Below are 13,532 nucleotides of genomic sequence, written 5' to 3'. Positions count from 1 at the left end.
GGGAAACGAGACAGCAAGCCTCCTACTTGCTTTGCTTTAAGTAAAAGGCAGAAAATGAGTTGTAGTTAGCCACAAAATTCATTTCCATGTTAAGTTACTAATCAGTGACACTTAACAGTACTATAGGAAGGTTTTAGCAAAGAAAGTTGTAACTAGAGAGCCACAACAGGCAGAACGTGGGACTCTCCTTCATTAACCCAGTTATGCACTAAGTTAGTATTTTGTAGTGGTGTCCCTGTCCTTACCTTTTGCTGGACAAAATATAAAGTGGAAGAAGAGCTTTCTAATCTAAGGTAGGAAAGGCGTCAAGGTTGTGGACACAGTAAATGCCATGCCACTGTAACTTCTCCCCTCGTCCATGTCAGAGAACGGGGCAGGAAACGCCAGGAGGTGCCCCAGCCTGCACAAGGCTGCATGCTGAAGGGAATCCACCTCAGGTTTCAAAGCTGAAGAATATTGAATTCCTTTCAGCTAAGCAAACAGGAAGATTGGGCAGAAAATAGCAAACACCTCATTCCCTGCAGTTTGATGTTTACACAAATCGTATGGCTATTCAGCCTAATACTTTGTAGAAGTCAGAGAACAGAACAGAGGATTTCACCTGCTCAGTAAGACACCCTCACAATAGCTTACGCTTTTCGTCAATTTTCGCGTCCTGAATCCTTTAGAATTTCACTGGGAAAGGAGAAATGGAATAAATTGCTTCTAACCTGGCAGCTCCAGCAAGAATTATGAGATTTTAAACTTCGTGTTATCCTAATCCTGTTTCACAAAAGACTGACTTAAACCAAAATGTTTTTAAAATCGATGATCAGAGTTTAAAGGTTGATTCTTTGTCACTGTCTGCATTTAACACACCAACTTGCAATAAAAAATGGTTTTATATAAAGCTTAATACTTCTCTTAACTAAGAAACTAAGGATATCTACGTGATTTACATAATAATTTGGCTTAGTATTTGTCCTGATTTGTTGGACATTTCTTGTTTGCTACCTTATTTGTCTATTCGCACTTTAGGAATACATCTGAATGCAAACTGGAACTCAAGGGAAAATTCACAAATAGAGGAAATTAAAATTGATTACTTGGTTAGATAAGAAGTTACCTGTAATGCTTTGGAGTTAAAGACATGCTTTGTACTTATTTACATGTTCTGCCTGTTACTAAAAACGACAGCTCCGAGTGCCACATCCTCCAGGATATTGCTTCCCAACACCCCCATTCACACATGAAAGCAAGGAAGCCAGAAAGCTAATTTTCTTTTCGTTTTTACTGTTTCAGAATTTCATGTTTGCCATTAAAGTAATGACACAAACCAAAACTAATAAAATACTTTTTCTATACCTCCAGAAGAGGTTACTACGGCAAGAGATCGTTTTCTATTTCCATACAGCTTAGCTGGTGACTTCTGTAACTTCATGCCTCATTTGCTCCTTTGTAGCATCTAACAGGTAGAAGTCAGTTGCTCCTAAAGAACATTTGTGGGGATAGGCTCATCACTTAGGTATTTCCATTTCTGAAGTTTTATTTTGATTAGGAATGTGATGAGTCAACATAAAAATCTAAAAAGTCAAGTAACTTCATAATGGGAGAGAATCAACGTAAGATTCAGGGAGAAAGTCACTTCAGAGCACTTAGATATAACGCAGGGCACATCTAGAGAGAATATATGCATATAAAAATAGAGAACATCTATTACATAGATGTTATTATAGAGTACATCTTTAAATAAATACTGCTTTTAGCTTATTTCCCCACTAAATAGGTAGACACACACCAAAAAAATGGTCCAAATTAACAGATTTTTATTCCTGACCCTTATCAAACAACACTGTAGGGAAGAGAAACGAGTGAGGAACTTCCAAGTTTTTCTACTCACTGAAAAATAGTATTTTAAAGCAATATAAACAAGACCATTTAACCTAGTATTAATCAAGCGTAGTCTAAAGATGCAAGACTTCTGCTTGATAAAGCAAGCCTTGAAATGCCACCCTCATGCACACATTTATTTGGGTAAATATGCTGAGATGTCTTTGAAATCTTTAAACCTCTAGGATGGTTTCAAAGTTTTCTTTGCAATTAAACCCTTACAAAACACATTCTGAAATGAATTCTAATCAATTTTACTGGGGGTGCAGAAAGGGTTACAAACTGTTCTTGTTCTTCACAGAAATCATTTTCAAGTGGAGTTTATATAAACTGTGTCCTCACACCAGTAAGATTGTCTGCTTTTTCTCTTTTAAACAGGTAGACTCATTTGAATGCCTTTGCAAGCATAACTACAGAACAAGCCACCATAACGTTACATATGGCTCAATACTTTGTCTTTTCCTGAAGTTCTCTAGGAAAAGACAAAGTCTCAAGTACAACTGAGAGCTTCTTCGTAAGTCAAAGGGAGTGTGTTGTAAATTTTCCTTCCCTGTAGGTTAAGGCATGATTTAATTTCCCAGGCTCAGGTGTGTGTATGGAGGGAATCACAACTGACTATTCATTCTCTCTCTGCAGGGAGTTAGTTGTTGCAACTTGCTATTGGAAGAGAAAATGGTTTCACATTAAAAACAAAACTATTACTTTTGTTCTCATGTAAACAGACACTGTACTTTGCTACGCTACCTACAGAAGAGGCCCCAATAAATATCTTAAAATCCCTTTCGCTATTTACTAGGGCACGGTCAGCAGAACACAGAGCTGCTCACAACATCAGTTGTTTATGCAGTACTAACTCACAGTAAATATCTTATAAATCAAGAGCAAAATAGCTTTCATTCTGTCAAAAAGAGCTCAAGTGGGAACAAGAACATGAAATCTGACCTTTACATCAAAAAAAGCTCTTTTGGTTACCACCAAAAAAAAAAAAGGTTCTGTTACAAAAGCTTCCAGCAACTTTAAATTTCTAAATCTATTTGATGAATATTCCTACGTATTTTGCCCTGAGACCCAACAAGAACCTTTTGGAGGGGTAAAGGAAAAAAAAAAGGACTGAAAGACTGAAATGCACCAGTAACCCACTGCTACCCACAGCTACCAGATATATTGATTTGGAAAATAACATTAGCCGTCTTGATTTTGGATTCAGGACAACCTTTGCATCAGCTCAGTTGTTCATTGATTCAAGAGCCCAATTAAAAAAAAAAGTTATTCATACTGGAACCCATCCAGTTACCTTTCACTAGCAGTCATGCATCAGCTGTGATTTTCACATGCTGATTATCAAAAAAAACCCTACTACTACTATTTTACATCTTTCATTATTGTATAACTGAAAACTATTTTAAAATAATAGCTACACTAACAAAAATACTGAATAATGACTAATATTTGAGTATTTCTAAACATTATCTTACCTTTGTCAACGAGGTAAATGTAAACACCCATTCCTCTACATTTCTAGGATTATTTAACATCTATCACAGTTTTCACTAGATACTAGTGAGTCTCATACAAAAAAAAGGAGCCAACATTGTCAAAATGTAGCTTATAAATTGCTGTTCAAAGCTCTTCAGTGGAAGGCAGTTCCACTGAGGACTTGAAGTGATGCACAGACTGCTGAAACACAGAAAATGTCATAGTGAAACAGTGCACTCACCTACACTGAGATCAACTTCCTATTTCTTCACATATTGCTGGGCAGGACATGTCAACAAAGGTGAACTAAAGCTTCTCTATTAAAAGCAATAAAACTCTACTAAGCCCAGCTAAAACACGATGGTAGAAAGCACAAGTGTATTTCATTTTCAGGCTGGAAATGAACCAAGAACTTAAATTTACCTCCACAGACACCAGCTAAAAGGTTGTAGGGTGGTGGGTTTTTTTTGGTTGGCAACGTTCTTTGCTAAGTTTGAACAGTCAAGAAGGAAATATTTTAACTAAAAACTTTTGTACACTCAAGACTTTTAAGCTCTCTTACTTGATGGAATGAAGGTAGTTCAAAACATTAAATCAGAACTTTACAGAAAGCAGTGTTTCTTTCTGCTAGACTCTTGACGTAGTCTTAACCCCAAAGAAAATTTTGAAGAGCAATCAGAGAATCAGATTCCATCCGCCACCTCTGCCACAAAATTCCTACATGGCTTTTCCATGTGCCTCCAACCCATACTTATTCAAAGGATGTTCAAATAGGCATTCTTGGGTCCTCACTAGCAGAAGCATTCAGTACCCTTATAGTTCCCTTGAGGCAGGAAGTGATATCTGTACTTTCAATGCTTAAAGCACCATAAAATTACATACCTTAAAGGAGGGAGATTAGGAAGGGACTACAACCTCCATGCTTCTCAAAGTGCATATCCAAAATCTGTGGATGTTTGACATTCATGCTTTTGATTCTGATCTATGTATAATGAACAAGAGTATCACCACCTTGACTCACAGAAGCGTCAAGATGGTAAATTACTTATTTTCCCGAAATACTAGAGGGTTAATAAGTTCTTTAAAGAAGTTAATAACTCACCATTCAGGCCAATGTACAAGTCATAATAATAAGAAAAAGGGTAAGAGAGATTTTTTTGTTTTGCTTTGCTTCCTATTCAATACACCATACTATACAAAGCATGAGTGTACAACTCTGTGGAAATCTCCCAGCAGTGTTTAAATTACAATGTGTATCATATTTCTTACTTAACAGTGAGTAACGTTATTCATTAGAAATATTAGTGCTTATTGTGTATGCAGAACTACCAGTATCTTCACAGCAGGACAGAATATCTGTTTAAAGGAGATATTTAGACATTTTCAGCAAACAGAGCTTACCTGCATGACATTTAATGACCTGTGATATAAACGAGGAGATTAGGCCAGTAATCTTATGCTTTCTGGTACTCTTCAATCCTTTTAGTATAATTAAAAAGCAGTTGTAATGCATACACACAGATTGGATTAATTATTATGGAAACATAACCCATCTTGCTGTTTCCTAAATCTTAAGTACTCAAATCTAGTACGTGCATTTGTACACAAACACCTGTGTGCATGTATTATTTGTGTGTATATGTTTGTGTGTATATTTGCACCTAGTCATATATACAAATGCATAAGCATGTAGCCATATACAAAATGAGCTATCAGCTGCTTTATCAGACAAGACTATCCAGACAGTTTTCCCCTGATTTTAATTATCAGAAACAGTTGGTAAAGGGCAGAATATATTTTTTTTAGATTATCAGTAAAACATTAGACAGGATGACAATCAATACAATTTTAAGAAGTTCCATTAGAACTTGAGGGCAGTGAGCCTAATACTAAATAAGCTTAACACACCCTGTAAAGTATACCTAAATTTCAAATTGGTGAGATAGCTGGTACGCTGAGTGGTCATCATGTTATGCAGAGAGTAAGAATAACAGCACTCCTCTTATTGTTTCTGTATTTGCTTATTTCCATATTTACAAATGCCTCCCTAGCCACTTTGGGTCAGGTTAGCTGACAGGATACACCACCTCCTGCTGAGAACACACAAGTTTCCTAAGCAGCACTTTGAAAGGGGTGGAGAACAGTCAAATACAAAAATGGGAAAATTAAGGGATCCTCTGCTTCTCTTACTGGTCACAAAATTCAAAGCTGTAAGATGGGAACTCTTGCATCACAACAAACATTCAACAGCCATACATAGCCTACAGCTCACAGCTGTCTTTAAACTGTTAGATCTTTAAAACAGGAAGGATGTTTTAGTTTTATATTTATGTGCACCTTAAACACATGTGCAGCTTATTATTCTTCTTGACTATTAATTAGATATCTATGTGACCAGTGATTTATTTTTTTTAAACCTAAAGCGGGATTTTTTCCCCTCAAGTTTTTCAATTAGGTTCAGCAGTTTGAATGCTAACGTAAAAATTCTTGTTCAATGTAAAATACTAACTTCTGTATCTCTGAAGAAGGCAGTCATTATGCTTTTCACTTCACATATAGCATTAATTAGATGGCAACTCATGCATAGACAATACTTCAGAAAAATTAAAGGTTATAGCTGTATTCTATATGTGTAACTGCATGAGCAGTTTGCCCTCTGGTGACTAACTCTGTGAGGACATACGAGATTTGTAACGGATATATGAAGACCAGTATGAATAAAGAATGAATGGAACACTTGCTTTAAAAGGGTTAAAAAAAATGGCATGCATTAATTGCAACACTGCAATGTGATTTCATTCAAATAAAGAAAAGTACTGAACTAAAGATACAATGTCAAGAAGGAGAACAGAACAGCTACCACAGAACATCCACAGAAGGTGAAGAGAACTGAAATTCCAGAATTTTGCCTAAGACTTCTAAGGGTTAGAACAAAATAATGAAGCAAATGGTTCCACACAGCATTCACTCCTTAAGAGTATAAAAGGCAAGTCAAAAATCAGCTTATAGTGAGGGCTCAATAGCTAGAACTCCTTTCTCTCCACGTTGTGCACAGGTCATCCCACCCAGAGTACTTGGACATGCGTCCTAGGGCTTGTACGTGGATACGAAAGCGTAAATAGACAAAATCAACTTAATTACAGATTTTGTGAAAACAAATTGCCTTCCTCCATAATATCTGACACTGAGTTATGTTACACTAATTTCCTGCATTATCACTAACTAGTTGGGGGTGCAACACGGATCTGCCTTATTTATAGCTAAACGACCAAGCTTCTATTCCAGTTTGGGCAATTTAATCAGCCTGAGGGGCTTGGCTATCTTTGAAGACAGCCATTTTGCAATTTAAGCTAATATATGCTAATGGCATGCTTACTTCAAGCTGATTTGGAAGAGGAAAATACAGATATTGTTCCTCAAAATGAATTTTTGCTTCCCAAGATGGAGCTCTAGATTTATCTCAGCTCCTTAGTTGACCACTGCTACTGTGCTGAATATCACATATATTTGATCTTCACAAACATTCCAGTGAAGCAGTGAAATATCGTCACCTCTCACTAACTAATGAGGAACAGAGGCACAGAAGTGGAAGACAAAAAAGAAACTTGTCTATCACAAAGCAACGCTAATTTACTGTGAAAAGGAAATCAGGTCTCAAGTTCCTATCTAGTTGTCTAGCTGCTAGATCATACTCTTTTCATATAAAATAGATAGACAATTGAAAAGTCATCAGTTACATATTATTCTGTTATCCAGATGACACTTGTCCTGTACATCTGCTTACCTAACAGCTTAAATCACCTTAGCAAACAGCTGTACTTCCCTTACCCCTAGCTGCTGAGCTAGAAGGTTTTCATGAGGGATGTTTTTCTTGGTCTTGCCTTGCTTGTGTATGCAATGGCTGTTGAAATGTTGTCTTAGTCAATCACCGTGACTGCTCACCTAAATTATTTTCCAGAGTCCTTAGCTGAAGGTTGGTGGTGGACAGTAACTTCCTCCCTTCAAGGTGCTCAAGTGCATAGGATGCGCAAGTACAAGAGAAGAGAAAGTAACAAAAATTTTTGGGTGGAAAGTAAGAAAGAGCATTAAAAAATAAGTTAACTTCTAAAATCTTTGTTGTGTCTTGCTTGAGTTCATCGGGAGCTTTGTATAAAGAACAGCAGAGTGCTGAATAACTTCTGCAACAGTCCCAAAGATTAGTATTGATGGTCATAGCTGTACCCTTTCATTAGTATTGATGGTCATAGCTGTACCCTTTCCCTGCTACCTCAGAATGGCAGAACAGCGAGCCCTTCCTCATGGTCACCTCACACATAACCCTAGTACGCTTATTCAGTAAGTGTTGTTTCTAGACACTTTCACTCGTATAGTACATTTTGAAACTAGCTCTTTTACCACCTGGCTCTCTTCCTGCCCTACCGCAGCCTGTTGGGTAGCAGTACAAGGGGAAACAGAAAGGTTAGCTGGTATTTCTCCACAATGTTCTTGTGGCATTAGTGATTAGAATCCTAGAAAACAGGCAATAAACTTGACAGCTGTCCTTGTGCATTTCTAAATACTCTGCAAGCAATACTGCATAACATGTCTCCAGTGACAAACTAAATTTTATTTGTGAGATGAAACATGAATCTGGATTACACTTCTCAAAGGAATGAGTTGAATGCTTCTCAAATGTGCTCACTGATACTGACCTTTCTTCTCAGAAAGAAAGAGTTAAACAGATTTCCTTATTCCCCAGAGGCTGCTGGTCCCACGCAGAGGTGCCATGTTTTATTTAAAACATGCTCTCTCTCAGTAACCACTTGTTCTAATTGGCAAGGCAAGGCTGGGTCCCCAAAGCACATAGCTCGTTACACTCAGTTTGGATTACAAAAACACGATGAAACAAACTGCATCGAAATGTACAAATTAACAACTCAGGAGTGCACGACACGGACATGGAATTAGATTGTAATATGGAACAAACTCCACAGGGAGGCTAAGGAACAAATCACTAGTGTCTCTATAAACTACAGAAGATTTCCAAACGAGCAAATACACAAAGCAGAGCACAGACTTTTCTATAACTCAAGCAAATTGCTAAATGTGAAAAAAAAAATAGAAACATTCCCTCTCATATCTTATGCATGCATTTATAGGAGAATGGTGTTACACGGAAGTTTAATAAATGAAACCTGTGGGTTGCACATTCTGAATAGGTAACTCCGCTTTCGTGGTGGCAATGTGCAAACATCATAGCAATTAAGTCATATCTCAACTTTTTTTTTTTTTAAAAATATCATCAGGGAACCTATACACCAGAGACTAAATTACAGCTGGTGTTTCAACAAGTCATTTGGAAAGGTTATGACTTGGAAGGTGAACAAGATATTAAAGAAACAGAAAGAAAACAGCACTAACACAAGGAGGAAAATTTACTAGATAACAGAACTATGAAGCCAACTAAAAATAATGGAAGCCTAAGACAAAAAGGGACTGAGCTCTCGTTTGCTTGTAGCTCAACCACCTGTATAATGGGTATGGCAATCCCCTGAGATAAGAAAAAAAAAGACATGAAATAGTATCAGTGATATCTAGTCAAGCTAGGAGAAAAATCTAAATTAAAGATATTTGGTAGTCTTTTCAGGGAGCCAGTACTGAGATGTTGTCATATTGTTTTTGTCAGATGTTGTTTGAGTGTAATTTATGTTTTTTAACAAATGAGCTCCAGATTACTAGGCTGTGAATTTAACAAGATGCAATGCAATGGAACAGCCACTAATGGCCTACAGGGTAGTCTACTGATAGGACTGTCTGTAAAAAAAAGTTCTTAATTAAAAGGCATTCAGTTTCCCTAGACTGTGCTGGTGAAAACACACTTTCAAACATTACTGAAAAAAAAGCGAACTTGAAGTTAGAAACATAAGAAGGAACAAAGGAAACAAAATCTCAGTGCCAGCTGTGAAAGAAATCCTTTCTTCCACTAACTCTTCTGCCCACACAGAAAGAGAAATGATTCATGGGTCTGTCCTCCACCATCGGTTAACCCTCCTCACTACTATATATGGGGGAAGATGAAAGAGGAGGAAAAAGGAGAAAAACAATTGAGGAAATCAAACCAGCAGCTGAGCCATTGGCCCTACTGACAAGCTCCATTGCACCGCCATGCACGTAACACCATCGCACAGACAGGTGCCAGGCAGATAACGCTGGCTCTTTCATACGGCATCTCTAATGCCCCTCTATAGAATGCCCAGCAAAATCAGACCAAAACAACACAGGAGCCCTGTACTCTGCTACTTCCATACCAAGATGGTATAGATGGAAAAAAAAGGCCCCTCCTTGCTGGGGGATCCCCTTACACTAATATATTTATATGCCATATATATAAAAATAATACACAGATTTAGTAGCTTAAAATGCAATCTCTACTTAACTCTTAGAAGCACAGCAGGTCTAGATTCTCTCCCACGTTTCCAGTTTACGCATAGCAAACTAAGAACAAGTAGCATAAATATGCTGGATGATTTGGCTGGTGGGACTACTTCTGACAGAACTAAAACTATTAGTCCTAAGCTTAGGTAGTACAACTATACTTACCTAACTCATTTTTTCCCATTAATTGATATTTCTCCACCAAAACTTTAAGGCAGATTAAGGAAAAGGGAGTAAATTAATAACATAAAAGTCCTTTCCCATTCCTTTCTCAAAATATTGCCCTAACAACCCACAACAGAGCTATTACTCTGATCTTCACATTTTTTAAAGCTGCAGAATAATGCAAACTAACAGAGCAAAAGGAATTGTTAGGGTCAGCAGCGCAAATCAAGCTTATATGTAAGTGAAAACCACATGAAGTCATTTGTCTAATTCTTTAATTCCATTTCATGGCTACTATCTTTCTCAAGCTTAATATACCTCTGACTTTTTCAAGTTTACTATGTTAAGACATCTTTTCCCTACCAGTCTTCTCCTTTTAAAAATTCTTTGGGCACAGAGTAAGAGAAATTAAATGCATGTCAAATAAATTCTCTGTTTATATCTGGAATGCTACAGTACTTTATTAGCAGGTGCTCTAAGAATTAGCAGTATCTTTACTGCCACTGTAAACAGCTAAACAATTTTCCAAAAGAATGTCCAAAGAATTGTTTAGCTTCAAGCCTGAGTGTGCACTAAAAGTGGAAAATGAAACTCTACTAGTCTCAAGTGCTAGCCAGTGAGTGCTGCTTTTTGCAGCAAACAGTCCGTGTACTTCAAAATACAAAGCCAGACACGACTACAGCAACAATTCTAGCCTAATGAAGCAACAAATTGAGGCACTTGCTTCCATTAAGAACCAACAAAGGTAACAACATACTGCAGCCTCCCTGAAAAAGATGCATTTTCTGTGCACGTACAGAAAACTAGTACTCTGTGCTTTTTAAAGAAACAAAACAAATCCACCCAACGCTTTTGAAAGCGCTCTCTCTTTTCCAGTAATAAAGTACTAAAAACCAGGGATTCGCATCAGATATTAGAAGGATATGGAAAATGTAAGCATGACTGATTAGTTGTTCATTTAGGAACAAAAGTTTTATGAAGAGCTGAGTTATGCATAAATTATTATTCATCATACAACAGGATACAGTAAGGATTACAAAATATGAACTAGCAAAATGCAAGATGCAACTTTTGAAAATGTTTTCAGTAGCCTGAAAGTCTGACTGACAGTCAAGTTAGCAGCTGATTAACAGCAAAATCTCTTTAGACAGGAATGTTGGTTCTTGCCAGATCATCCTTAAAGTAGCTGTTATTACGACCATGCAAGGCAGCAATCTAAATAGTTCCCAGGATTTACAAAGACAGCAAAAAGAGGAAACTGCGTTACTCAGTGACTCTTGAGTCACAAAAAAAACCACAGTTCTGTATGCTCTGAAAATTGTGCATGACTTGAGCAAGACAAAAATAAAGGTCTGCTCAACAAAACAGAAGGGTTAAGACACACAAAAGCATGCAATAACTCCAGTCAGACATCTGAGTGAGTTTGGGAAATAGAAAGAATAGCAAATAATCCCATACTTCTAGAAATCAGTTGATATATAGAAGATATAAATGTCCATTTTTATTCTTTTTTTGCCTTATCAGATCTCTGAAGCTCCAGAGAAAATAAAATATACTGTTGAAGTTACAAAACTTTATCATCTGGCATAAAGCCAAGCATACGTACTGAAAATGCCTATGTGATTACCAGCAATACTGACTTCCCACTTGATGGATGGAGATGAAAATTCTTTAATTTTTTTTATACTCAACAAGTGCTTCACAGAATATCAACATTGGATAGCTAGATTAAGAAAGGATATGGACATCCACCTCTAGAAAGTTTCAATTACACGATCACACAAATGCAACAAAATTGATTCAGAAACCCGTGAATACCCTAATTATTATTTCATCTTCTTCCAGTTTTCCAAGCACATCTCCCCACCAAACCTTCCAGTGCTGCACTTACCTTTAGCTTCACACATAATTGAACAACCTGAAATCCACTTCCTGCATTCCTCTGGCCAAGGCTGACTGCACCATCACAAAAATTAAACTTTCCAGATTCCCAATCAAATGGACTAAAGGCAGAGTGCAGGTTTTTTGAGCTATTTAAGTGGAAAGTCTAGTTTTACAGTTTTCTGTATTTAAATATTTATTCTTACTCTGTAGTAGTTTGTTCTGTGACTGTTCCCACAGGCTCCAATTAAAATTGGGTTCTTGCGGTACCAGGTGTTGTTTTTGTGAATGTTTGTAGAATTCCTACTTGAAAGAATCTACTTTAACAAAGTGGCTTTTCTAAAGCACTCAAACAATGTCCCTACCTGAAGTTGATATTAAAACTTCCCTAAACCTAGTGGGAGCAAAAGTAGATTAATAAAGAGTGCTTTTGAAAAATTTCACTCATCATCATTCAGATTTAGCAGTTTACTGTATTGAAAGAAGAGAGGTTGAGGTATTAGCAAAAGATGTGGTGTCACTAAGGGAGATGCTCTAGCCATAATTTGCATTTTTTCCACTTACCAGCCTATATTCTCATTAAAGAAAACCTACACTTTATTGCATTTGTATCCAGAATGTGCAAGACATCTAAAGCAACTATGCCTTAACTATCTCAAGAGCAAATTTCTGTGAAGCAATTTAATATGCAGGATTACGCTTGTGCGGTATCTGGAGGCTTTGAGGCATCGATAGCACATGGTCCTCACTGAATTGGAGACAGAACGTTGTAAAGTACTTTGCAGAAGTACAATTAACTTTGGATGATTTCAGAGGCTCTTGAACGTTTCAGGGTCTGCTACTTCTACTGGGTTTATGCAAAACAAGTCAGGTATTCCTTCTTGGAACAGGCAGATGGGGTGGAAGGAGGCACACAGGGCTGAAAAGGACCGCTAACTTCAAAATCCTCTCCACTATTTATCAACCTTTATGCACAAGCCAACGTGGCATATGAGGAACAGCAGATTTGTCCTTGCGTGGAAGAGCTCAGTGAACCTTATAGATCTAGGTCAACACACTGTGCTCTTCCAGGCAAAGGGTTGCATGTATCTGAAGTATCCAGCTCATCCTTGCCACAGAGAACTGAACAACCCAATCTCTAAAGTAACCTATGAAAAAATATTTTCCTGTTTCATGTAAGAAAACGTACAAAGATAGCCAAAACCAGGAGTTCCAGTCTCCCTATTAATTTTAGTGAATTTATCTTGAATAAATCTTAAATAACTACTTAGAAATCACCAGTATTTGGTCAGACAAGAAGGCAAACTGACAGCCCATGACCACTGCCCTCTTCTCTGTTTCTGTGCTTATTAAACCCTCCTTCCTACCACCATCACAGGCATCTAACTATGATCACTTTTCCCCATGAATGGGGAAGAGAGGAAGGGTAGAAGCAAAGAATAGCTCACTATCATGTATGTACAAGCAGGTATATGGTTCAGCAAGTCTGAGAAACCTGTAAAGATAGTAAAGTTCTACATAATAACTTATATTTCAATGTAACCCCAACAATGTTTTCATCTCTTGCTGAATTGTTGCCGTTCCCTTATAACTTATATAAAAATACAAGGTTTATGCAAATACAAGGGGCTTCGCTGCTGTGTATGTGCAAAATTATTTTTAAAAGGAAAAAAAAGACTGGATTCTAACCATTTGAAAAAGGAAAGGAAAAAAAGTCATTTAATGAA

General features: G+C 37.2%; 1 protein-coding gene and 1 long non-coding RNA gene across 3 annotated transcripts in view; both read right to left on the bottom strand.

The window, feature by feature from the left end:
* The window catches only part of ZFAND3 (zinc finger AN1-type containing 3), a 135,347-nt gene that overhangs the window by 84,391 nt on the left and 37,424 nt on the right, over positions 1-13,532 (bottom strand). The window lies entirely within an intron of this gene.
* The window catches only part of LOC310897867, a 43,417-nt gene extending 29,885 nt beyond the window's left edge, over positions 1-13,532 (bottom strand). Inside the window, exon 1 of the long non-coding RNA XR_014582653.1 lies at positions 1-13,532. This exon is cut by the window's left edge and continues 23,403 nt beyond it. This is a non-coding gene — a long non-coding RNA (uncharacterized lncRNA).

This window comes from Anser anser, assembly GCF_964211835.1.
Source record: "Anser anser genome assembly, chromosome: 3".
Taxonomy (NCBI): domain Eukaryota; kingdom Metazoa; phylum Chordata; class Aves; order Anseriformes; family Anatidae; genus Anser; species Anser anser.
Note: the sequence above shows the minus strand (reverse complement) of the source record. Positions and strands in the feature narration are given on the sequence as shown.